Raw genomic sequence first — 12,376 nt, 5'->3', positions numbered from 1 at the left:
CTTCCCGTTTGGCTTCTCATCTCAGAAGATATAAGACCACCTTCTATTCCAAGTTACTGCACATAAAAAAAAAACAGATGTGATTTAAAAAATCATGTAAGCATATCAGTACAGAACTCACACACTGACAAATTATGAAACAGACATAAAACTTCCTTAAAACCACAAAATCAAAATTAGTTGAAACTTCAGTTTACACTGAATTCAGAACATTCCAGTTCTCAAACTGTCAAATACATTAGAATTAGCCCAAGCAGGCCGGGTCCAAGCCTGAAAGTGTGGGATTTGGCTTTCCACAGGAGTACATTTAGTGTGCATCTCAGTAAGGCAGCTGCTGTAGTGATAGGCAGCCTTGCTGTTCTGGGCAGCCCTGTTTTGCAAGACAGATGACACTTAAAAAGGAAATAAGTTTTTTCAATAAAGTGACTTGTAACTCATCCCTTGAAGTATAAAATTGGCTGCAACTGCTCAGGTGTGTCCCCTGTTGGGTGTGCTTCACAAGAGGCTCACACCTGCAGCCAGGCTGTTAGCTGTGTCAATGCAGCTGCAACAGCTCACTGCAAAAATAGCATTCTATTTCACCTGCACGTGTTACAGGTGCTCTGCAAAACTGAGAGCCTGTGTCTGAGCAGAGTGTGCAGGGGAAGGAAAACACCTGGGTTCGACTCAGACACTGTCTTGCTCTGGGTTTGCACTGTGCCAGCGACTTGGAAGGCTTGATCCATGAACAGTGCTGTCCACTGTGAGTGAGATAATGCAACAAACCAAAAGTCAAATTACTCCTTTCACATACTAAGCTACTTCCTCCAGCCCAAAAAATTTCTGTATTTCAGGTTTGTTTCAGTACATCACACAACCAACCAAACATGCACCTACATCTTTTCTTCAGTCTTATTTCCATTGCTAGTGAAGAAAGACCAAGGCACAGACCCTGTCTCAGCTATGGAATGTTTCTGGTGCCTGCCCCTGTCCCCTCACCCCCCAAATGCTGTTCTGCTCAGGAGGAGGACAAGCAAAGGGATATTTTGGTTTGCATTTTGAGGATGAGTGCTGGTGTTTGGATCTGGCAGCATCGTTTGGAATTAAAGGACTGACATTACAGTAGTGGTTTTCAATTTGCTTTTGTATACCAAGCTTCCAGGTTTTCTAATAGAGACAGAGACCTATATCTGGCAAGTGAAGCCCTTGAACAATAGGTTTCTTCCACTGATTTATTTTCTGCTGGCCTGGTCGGCAGAAAACCACCAGTTCAGTGCATAGTAGCACAGAAACCACAACCTGACATTTACTTGCAAACGAATTCGTTGAAGTGCACTGAAAATGAAACTCTCCAAATATGCAATGTTCAGCTGAGTTCAGCAGAGATTCAGATTAAAACGAAAATGAAAAACTCACACAGCTGAATCCCTCTCACTGAATTGAAAGGAGAAAAATCTCAGAATCATTAGGTTGGAAGACACCTTTAAGATCAGCCCTAGCACCTCAACTAAACCATGGCACCGAGGGCCACATCCAATCCCAGCTGCTCTCTCAGTTGTCTCATGCTTTCGATGGATTCTTTAGCTTTTCTTTCTGGGCTTCCTGTGTGAGAGACATGGATATACTAGACTAAGTCCAGAAAGACGACAAAGGGCCTGGAGCTGTATTTCCAAGCATTCCTGGCACTTCTCTGCAGCACAATCAGTAACTTTGAGAACATACTGGTCATAGGCAAGGACTACCCTCTGAAGGCTGAGCCCAGGGACAGCTAGCTTGTCCCATTTGCAATTACCAAACACCACATAATTTGTAATTTGTCCTAGTATTCTTATTCAATTTAAACTGTGAAACCACCACAAACTCCCAGTAGATCCACACTATTATGGAGTTCAAGAAGACAAATGTGCATGTTCTAGTTACCTTCCTCTAGCACATACCACAAGACAACATGTGCCAACATGTAGTGTCATACACTCTGGGCCTCTGTATGAGGCTGGCCATGAGCCAAAGGTGCCAAAGCTGACATCCCTTACTCTCTCTGTGTAGGAGGGTCAGTAGCTGCTGTGCATGGTGCCCCTAATGCCTTGGGGCATGCCCTGGGCCCTGGCCCCACTGAGCAGTGACTTCCAGCCATCCTGGCCCCGCAGCACAGAGGCCTCTGAACAGCCTCAGAAAACCTCGTAGAGAAAAAAACCAAACTAAAACAAAAACCAAGCCCTTTTGTCAGCATTTACCAGAAGAGCACAATTACTCCTAGACAGGAGATCTGGAAGCTGGTAGTCAAAGGGATCAATGGTGTTTGCAACTTGGGTTTGAGGGCTGGAGCCCTTCTTCCTCTTCTTGGGAAAGCACAGTGCCAGCTGCACTGTGGGAAGTGCTTCCCATGCCAGTGCTTTCTCCCACTGGTTTTGCCTATTCTGCAAGATCCACCCTCCCCATATCACTCCTACCCCTCACACTGGTCAGCCTCAGCCACTGGCCAGCAGATTCAGGATCTGTCTCCAAGATCTCTAGAAATACAATTTTCTGCACTTTATTTTCTGCACTACGTCAAAATTCTATCTAGACATTTCCAGATACACTTTTGTAACTCCTCAGGGCCAGAAAGTTTTGCTTTCATGCTTTGTCTTTACTTGGACTTTTGGAGGGAGGTGAGGAAAATAGAAAATTTCAGGACTTCTAGAAAATAGCAGCTTTACCAATTCCTCTCCAAAATAGACATGCTTTTGTTTCTCTTTTAAAGTGAAAACATTTGCTAAATTACTTACTGCATTGATTTTTATGCATGCTCATTACTTCACAGGAAGAAATCTCGGGAAGAAAAACTGCAAGGAAGCAAAAGCATTTCCTCTCCTACAAACCAGCAAACACAAAACCATGAAATGACATGCAGGATAAAAATACTAGCATTCCATTTCTATACTAAGGCCTCTCAGGCCACCAGTGTTACAATGGTTGCACCATTAGAAAACTGTGTCACCTACAGTTTTTTTTTTTCCTGTAGCCTTTTCCTGCAAGCAAGCTATGGCATATGAATATATGAGAGCAGTTTGCAAAGATGTGCTGATGCACCAAGGCAAGCTTGTCCCCACACAACCCATCAGGTGCCACACAGGCCCTTCTGCAAACAAAACCTGGGCTGTTTGATGGAGCCTGGTTGTGTCTGCCTGAAGTGGTCATCAAGAGACAGCAACCCATCTGTCACCATTTGCAGCACAAACTCCAGGGCCAGTTTTCTCATGGTGACAGCTAAAACTGTCAACAGTGTCACTATTGCCATAGAGTGTGGAAGAGATAGGACAAGATGTCCCAAGGTCTGCTTGCAACGTGCCCAGGTTTTTCTGATAGTAAATGCTGAACAAAACCCACAGAACAGCCACAGCCAGGGACATTTTGGCTTGGCACATGACTTCTCTCAAGAAGTTTTTTAAATGAGAGGCCCCTCTACCAGGCAGAATTGTTAGGCCTTGTTCCACAGGTCTGTCCCAGGCCATTGCTACGTATTATAAGAGTTTCCTTTTGGGCCGCAGTCCAAAGTTTTTTGGCTGATTTAATGCAGATCTAATTTCATGCAGAAGTTTCCAGAATTTAGAAGTCTGGGGATTTTTTTCTTTTTACTTTCTGCTTTTTTTTTTTTTTTTTTTTTTCAGTGCATAAGTAGAAATATTTCTTTGAAACAATTTCCTTCTAAAATTATCTCAGCTTCAGGAATCATACTGCAGGTAGCTTCTATGCCTGCATATTCCACACGCTTACTACTTTTATTCCTTGCATAAAGCTTTAACTTATGACTCATCACGCAGTAAAGCTGTGCTAGAAAGAGGCCAAGGACTGTTTCAGGACAAATAGCACCAAAGACATGCCTGTTCAGGCTGCTTCCTTTCTCAGAAAGACTATATTGTTGCTCTTCTCTCTTATTTTCCTTTCTGTTCTTTTCAGCAGAGTGAAGACAATCAGTGTAGCTGGTGGAACAAAAACCCAACTGGCAACAGTGATAACCAACAAAAGACTTCCACCAATTTACATCAGTCAGAGAGTTATTTTACTTCATACTGGAGTCTCAGATCTCACTTCCCACTCCTTTATCAGGCCTTACAATGGAGGGGCCCTGAGCTTAGCCATTTGCCTTGCTTTGCAGCTAAAACAGTGACAGTAGAAATCTCTGATATTGAGCAAATATTAGCCTGTTCATACTGGCTGACTGTTGTGGGGGTTGTAAAACTTATTGCTAGAACCTTTGGCTAGTGTTCAGAAGGTAAATCAGGGATGGGCCAGCAACACGTTTGCCCACTGACAGAAGATCTCTCTCACAGCTTTGCTATCTGTGAGTGCAGATGGCTCTGGGACATTGCTCATGTGCATGTGAGTTCACTGGTCTTTAACCCTCTTCTGATAATCAGCAATTTCCCGGGATGAGAGGTGTTGCCCTCCAGGTGCCAGTCCCATTGATATCTTGGGATAACACACATGGGAAATATTTGCTTCGACAGCTACACCTGAGATCCCGTCTGTGACTGAACACTGTCTCTCCTGGTGCTGATAATTTGCTGTTTCTTCTGGCACTTGTGAACAGTTTTCATCCTCCAAAAAGCAAGTCTAAAATGTCTAAGAAAGCCTGCAAGCTGGTCAGCAGCTCCAGAGAGGTGTGAACCTTCTCTCCAGCATCAGGAATTACAAGTTCTTGCCGTTTCTCTGGAGACATACTAAGCTTTAGAGGAATTGGACTTGCACAAAACAGATGCAGTGTTATCTGGCAGTGGGTTGGATTAAGCTAAGTATTGCTATTTCCTATCCAGACAGCAAGGGGATGAGTCATGTGTACACAACAAGAGCAGCTGGGCAGAGGATGTTTTTCATGTGCTTCTCCTAAGTGGCAGCACTGACAAATCTTTTATTACTGCTACAAACAGTAATAATAATAACTCTGTTCAGTATGCTTCAGAAAGCCCCACATTCTTGAAACTGCATTACCTTCATCCTTTGTGGAAAGAAAAAAAAAAAGAAGAACAAGAAAAATGAACCTCTGTGGTATTCAGCACGTGCCAATTGAAAAACCAGCACTGCTGTGCAGTGCCACAGCACCGTTTGCTGGGAGGAGAGGTTGCTGGTTTTTCCCACCTGAGCTCCAAGAGCATGAAAAAGTAAAGGGAGCTTTCGTGAGAGTCACGAACAGATTTACTCCCCTTGGTAGGAGAGGCCCATTCCCCAAGGTGTCTAGAGAATGGGTACCAGTTTTTGGGAGTGTGCTGCAACACAAATGGGCAGTGCAGCACCACTGGCAGCTATGAAGGCTGCAGAGGTCCCTGTTTCATGTCCCCAGATGATCAGAGCTGGCCATAGGGCAGAATAAGGAACAGGGTACTCTCTGATTAAAGGATTCTAGTTGCTCCCAACCTTTACCCACCAGAGTCCTGCCCTCTGTGTGAATACAAGACAGTTGGCTCCACCTGAACTCCAGATTCAGCAAAATTATTAGGCAACAACTCATCTCACAAGTGTTGCCCATGCCTCCTGCAGGCTGCCCTACATATCCTGAAGGTGATGCTTGGACCCTACAGGGACACGCAGCACCCTGTGATGCATCTCAGAGTGATGGTACTGCACAGGCTGGGGGGACCTGGTACTGAACTGGCACCTCTTGGGCAGCAAAGAGACTTCAGCAGGGTCAGCTCCTTGGAGAAATAGAAACCTAATTATACAACATTGACACTGGTTCTCAAGGGCCCAACAGGGCTGGCAGCACCTCTTGCACCGGCAGCACCCGCTGCACATGGTGATTGTGCCAACTCTGCCACTTCTGCCTCTTTGTACTCCCTCCTCCAGCGTGAGAGCAGAGCAGCAAAATCCTCTCATGGACGACTGCAGGGGCCCACCCCATGCAGCGCCATGAGGGAAAATGGATTATACCTGATTTCAGTGGCATTGCTGATGGAGAGGGATGCCTCTTTATTCTGCTTCCCTGTGCAGTGATAACTCCAGCAGGGTTGAAGGAGGACTCATAAGAATATAATTCCAAATTACTTCCTCCCAGCCCCAGGAGGGAGAAGAGCACACGATTTAAGGAGTTAAAAGAGGGCCTTCACATCTCCATCCACCCTCCTTGTCTTTCTCTGAATTTGCCTTAAAGCTTTTTCCCCCAGCCCACAGAAGCCTCCTGGCTGGAAGCTCACAGCTAACTGTGTGCATAATGTTGTTCCATCCATGCTGCTCAGCCAGAAGTGGTCCAGATAGCTGCATTCCCTCTAAGTGAAAGAGTTATTTACCCAGCTGAGACCTGATCCTGGTGCCAAGTCAAGGCTGTCTGTTGGCAGCAGAAGGAACCACACTCTGGGACAGCCATCTCCTAGCAAAGGAAGTTGGGAAGGATGAGTAACATAAAACCAGCTGAAGGCATCCTCAGACCTGCCTCTGGCCCAATATAATTGGCACTGATTACAGGTTTGCATAATCTGTAGCCATGAGTTTTCATTTTTAGATTGCTCAAGGTTTACATGTAGTTAGTTAATGTGGAAGCAGGACACCAGAGGCATGGCTGTTTGCCCCGGGCTGCCCAAAATATGCCATCACCTGCTCAGCAACTCCCTCGCCCCCAGAACCACAGTGGCCATGGCACCACATGTCCCACAGGCTCTACTTCCCAAAAGCAGAGCAAAAACAAATACACAGCATCTGGGCTGTGCTCTTGGCTGAATGGGGAAAGGGCTGCTAATGAGAAAAACATCAGCATGCAGTGATACTGGGGCAGGCTTTCCAAAAAGCTTACATCACAAGAGTTGTTCAGCCACCAGAGAAACAATGCAAGAAACAGGCAAGAGAACAGTGCTATTTGCAAAGTACATCTAAGTCCAAAAGCCAATTGAATATTGATTCATGGGTGATCATGACTAAATACTGAGAATAAGATTAATATTAAAAACAGCCTAGAAGAAAAACAGCTTAGTACATGGCATGAGTTAAAAGCACTCACTTTCAGTCTGCTCAGGTTATGGTTCTGAGAGTGGAGATGAGGAGGAAGTTCATGGGTTATGATCATGCACAGCAGGGGCTCTGGGTCTTGGCAGCATTTACTCAGACATCACTGAAGCCTCAAGGTGCCGAGCCTGTCCCTGCCCTTGCAGGGCGCTGCCACCTCCTCAGGCACACAGCAAATACCTCAGCAAGGTTTTCTCACTGCCCTTTGTCCCGGGCATGAACACAGTGCCGTGGGAGGTGTGTAGGATTTTGACAGATGTGTTTCCGAGAAAAAACTGTTCATCTCCTCCTGTGGCAATGTCCAGAGACTTTGTCTGACTTCACCAGCATGTGTTATTTTATATGCATTTTTTTGTCAAACAGACACAAAATGTTGTGCTCTTTCCTGGGCAGGGAACGTAATCTGAGAGAGCAAGTCTAAGGTACACACACAGGGTGATGTAAGTCTAGAGGACACATTTGCAAAAGAAGACACCCTAGAAAAAAGACTAATTCCAAGTAACACTGCTGCAAATACCACTACAGCCATTCAAACAAGACACAAAGAGAACACATCCACTGCCTTACGCACCATTATGCCAGGCAAACCAGAATAAAGAGGATGGAAGGTATTAGATTTTAAAATGGCAGCATTTTATACTCTTTCCTTCTCTTTCCCACTGGAACAAATTAAGACAATGAGGAATCCAAGCCTGTAGCTGCCAGATAAATACTGAAGCTTCTCAGAAATAGGATGTATCACCTGGTGGAAAAACTCAAAGCTAAAAACTGGTACCCAGTTGAAAGAATACTGTGTTTTAACAAAAGGTCTTTTTAGCAAGAAGGAATACAAACACACCCAGACAGCACTCATGGAAACCATGGAAATCTACAATTTTTTCATTACTAACATAAAAATGTTATATTATAATATAAAATTAAAGGGAAGAAATTAATCAAGACCACATTTTCTTTTTTTTTCTATTTACAAACAAAACCTATGATATAGCAATCACGTCTAATGTTTATTTAAATTCATTTAAAATATACCCTGCTAAAGAATAAAAACTAATTATTAATATGAAGGTAAATATATTTAGTTTGAAAGTGTATATATTGTGTATAAACAAAATATGCACAGGGTTAATGTTGTTTAGCTAGCTTAAAGCTAAAACTAATCCAATACACAACTCAAATTCCCACAGCTTAATACATTTTATGACTAAGCTGCTGCTTTAATGGCCAGTCATAAAATCTAAATCACTTAACCCAACATGCAAAGCCCAGCATGTGCACTGAAATCTGTGCTAAGCCATTAAAGGCATTTCTGTCTGAGGCTGTGAGCCTGCTGCAGCTTATGCAGGTGTTGATCACTGCAGTTGCTTCCCTCTGCCAGCCACCATACCCTCCACTGAGGCCTTCCAACTTTAAAGCAACAAACAAATAGTCAAACAGAAAAATCAACCCCAAAATTCCCAAACCTGACTCCTTCCCTTCATTTGCAACTGGATTTAGTTTTCTGAAATGGACTTGCCGAGGGTTTATTTATCCCTACAGCCAGCACAATGGAGTGGCATTCAGTAATATCTGATCTCTTTAGCCTGTGCCCAGTGTACCTGTGTCCACATATACCTGTGCCCAAATGTACCTGTGCCCAGTGTACCTGTGCCCAATATACCTGTGCCCAATGTACCCGTGCCCAATGCACCTGTGCCCAGTGTACCTGTGCCCAATGTACCTGTGCCCAATGTACCTGTGCCCAGTGTACCTGTGCCCAAATGTACCCGTGCCCAATGCACCTGTGCCCAAATGTACCTGTGCCCAGTGTACCTGTGCCCAAATGTACCTGTGCCCAAATATACCTGTGCCCAAATATACCTGTACCCAAATGTACCTGTGCCCAGTGTACCTGTGCCCAGTGTACCTGTGCCCAAATATACCTGTGCCCAATGTACCTGTGCCCAGTGTACCTATACCCAGTGTACCTGTGCCCAAATATACCTGTACCCAATATACCTGTGTACAATGTAACAATGTACCAATGCACCTGTCCCCAAATGTACTTGTGCCCAATGTACCTGTGCCTGGACGGTGGCAGAGGCTCATATTTCTGCCGTGGAGGATGTGCTTCAAGGCTTACAATTTGCAGTGACTTGTCAAGCTCAAGCACCCATGGCCACTGGCGAGACAGCTTGTTTGTTTGTCTAAGCCAGGAGAGCAGCACTTCTCAGGGACACAGATACTGGACACACTGTGTCTCCTTGCACCATCTCTCTGGGTTTCAGGATAGCCAGGCAAAAACAGAACACAGAAGACAATCCTTTGTTTTGTCCTCCAACTTGGCTTCATCACTTTTTCAAAGTGATCCTATAACTGATCTTCGGCACATAAGCACGAGAGAGGCCCAGAGATGAGGACAGGCACCCCAATCCCATGGATATGTGGTTGGAGAGGGAGTGGCAACCTGTGCCTGTACTTGGCTGGGAGAGAAGAAATAGGAAGGAAAAGCAGAGAGAGCAAACCTAGAGAGAGAGAAAACAGCAATAGGAAACCTGGAAGTAAGATGCTGGCCCTGGAAACATTGGCCAGGTGAAGGGGAAACCTAGCCGAGAGACTGGAGGCAAAGAGGAATTGTTATTGTGAAGGACAAGATGTTGATTCCCTCACCCAGACAAGATGACTCATAACTCAGAGTCTCTGCTTGGATATATCAAGGATTAACAAAACCCATTTATTATCTTTTTCGCTCAGTTATTTCAGGAATTAGTGATGCAGCCAGTAGTTACAGCCAGTGATTACCATCAGTAATCCATTTGCATTGTTTCTGTTTCAGACCAAGAAGGATATATTTTGCTTTTGGTTTAGACTAATAGATTTTTTTTCCATATTTATACTGAAGTAAAATAACTTCAGATTCATGCTCCCTTTTCACATCATGTTGATGTACATGTGACAGCAAGGAGGTCATGCTGTCATCTAGATGGACCTGGTCTGGCTGGAGAAATGGCCCAACAGGAACATCATGAAGTTCAGCAAGGAGGAGTTTAAAATCCTGAACCCAGAAGGGAGCAGCCAGAACCTGGGGGCTGACAGTCTGGAAAGCAGCTTGGCAGAAAAGGAAATGAAGGTCTGCTGGACACCAAGCTGAACTCTAGGCAGCAGCGTGCCCTTTCCACAGAGAAGGCAAATGGTGTCTGGGGGTGCACAGAAAGGAGCGATGAGAGCTGGTTGAGGAGTGGGATCCTTCCCAATGCTTGGCACTGGTGAGGTCGCAACTCAAGCAAGAACATGGGAATGCCACAAGCACAATGAAGGAGGTGAAGAATCTGACAAATGAGGAGAAGCTCAGAGAGCTAGGACTGCTCAGTGTGGAGAAGAGAAAGCTCAAGAGCATCTTATCTGCATGTACAAGTACCTGATGAGGGTGAAGAAGGAGACAGACTTTTTTCAGTGGTGCACAGTGCCAGGATTAGAGACAGTGGGCCCAAACTGAAACACAGGATATTGCTTTTGTACTTTCTGAAACACTTTTGCTGTGAGAGTGAATGCACAGTATGGCCAGAGAGTTTTTGTCTGCATGCTCAAAATCCACCTGGACCCAGTCCTAAGCAACCAGCTCACACGTCCAGTCTTGAATGGATCAGGGGGCAAGAAGTTCCTGTCCTGTGAAGGCTTTTGGTGGGCTGTTTGGTGCTGTTTGAAGCAGCAGTGATTACCCATCTTCTACTGAAAATCCAATACCCATTTTTACTGGGGAGATCCTTGTGATAACACAGACACCCTCTGGCTGGAGGCAGAAATTTCTTTGTCACATGAAGTTTTCTTAGAGTTTTCTTCTGATTTGTTGCCTGCGCACTTGTGGATATCTGTAGAGTACTTCTAGAGGACACAGAGATAGTAACTAAACAAAGTGAGCTCATCACAAAAGGACTTAAACATATCATACAGGGAAAAAATCCTTAAGGATCTATCAGCTGGGCATATAAAGGAAAATGGACATTTGTGTTGATCTGATCAAACTCAAGTGGGTAGTGATGCACCTTTCTCCCTGCAAAACAACAGGTTTCAGCTAAGTATGGAGAACATCCCATAAACTGGAAACAAGGCTTAGGAGACATGTAGCAAGGACTGGGTTTTTTTTATGGAAATACTACAGCAAGACTTTTCAAACAATGTCTTTTTCTCTAAATAAATGCTAAGCAAATACCATTTCCCCCCTCCTTTTATTACCACCTTGGCAGGAACCAGTTCCCAAAAACCAACTGCCAAGCATCAGTGTATCAGACTTACAGCATCTGCACACTGTTGTACATGGAGACAAGGCTCTCCAGCCTGGAACTCAGTATGCCCTTTAGTGCTCTCTGATTTTCACACTTTGCTAGCAGCAGGAAGGAGATGGTAAAATTCCCTTGACAGGAGGAAACAGATTTATCCACTGATTGCAGTATTGCAGTGGGAGCAAATGGCTCCCACAGGTGCAGCAGAGATCAGAAGTGGCTGCAGTGCGAACCAGATGAAGGCAGCAGAGCACTGAAATGGTAGAGCTTCTATCCCTTCAGACACTTGCCATCTCCCACTTAGAAAACTGAAGAAAACTGTGTCTGGCCTATTTATGACAATATCAGCTTCCTGGGGACTGAGAAACTCAAAACATTTCACAGCCTACAAGGGGAAAAAGACCCCACGATGTTGGGAGTTATAAATCAGACAAAGTCCATGGAGTTTTTTTAGAGGGAATTCTACTGGATTTTGGAGGAGGAAACAATCTTTAGTAAAAAGGACTCCTTTATTCCCTAAGATACTTTCCTTAGGATATAATCTGTGTTTAGGCTTGAAACAACAGCAGGAAATGCTACCTTACTCATGCAATGCAAAACAGCATAATTTTGTGACTAGAATCCTGGCTTCTGTGATCCTGCAAATCCGCTATCACCACCCATTTGAAGGACTTGAAGGGCAATTTCCTCTGGATACTTGTAGCATTTTGACATTGAAAACCCAATGGTGTACATGGCTTCCTGGCCTAAGTCAAGGAAAGTAAAGCTGGCTACTTTGCTGTGACGCCACGAAAACCAGCCTTGAGACAGTCTGTACAGACAAGTGCAGTCCTTCCTGCTGCACAGACTTGGTTTATGACTTTATTTGTTCATAAAGAATGACTCCACTGTTCACTGACAGTAACATTCTGCCTGAGGCAAAACTGCACCAGATTCTCTTTTAATCATTGGACAGAGAGCTGGAAATGCCAAATTTTACTTCTGATGTTCGTTTCAGCTATGTTTTTAAACTAAATGAAATAATCTCTTTAGTCATCACCTGTTGCATACAAAAGCAATCTGTTTGACAGGCAAAGCACGAAAATATTATGCAGTTATATTCTGGCTGCAGAAAGACTGTTTTTATGTACACACACAAAAATATGAATGCCAAATGTGACTGTTGTGTC

This window comes from Zonotrichia leucophrys, chromosome Z (genome assembly GCF_028769735.1).
Source record: "Zonotrichia leucophrys gambelii isolate GWCS_2022_RI chromosome Z, RI_Zleu_2.0, whole genome shotgun sequence".
Lineage (NCBI taxonomy): Eukaryota > Metazoa > Chordata > Aves > Passeriformes > Passerellidae > Zonotrichia > Zonotrichia leucophrys.
This window is presented reverse-complemented; position numbering follows the sequence as displayed.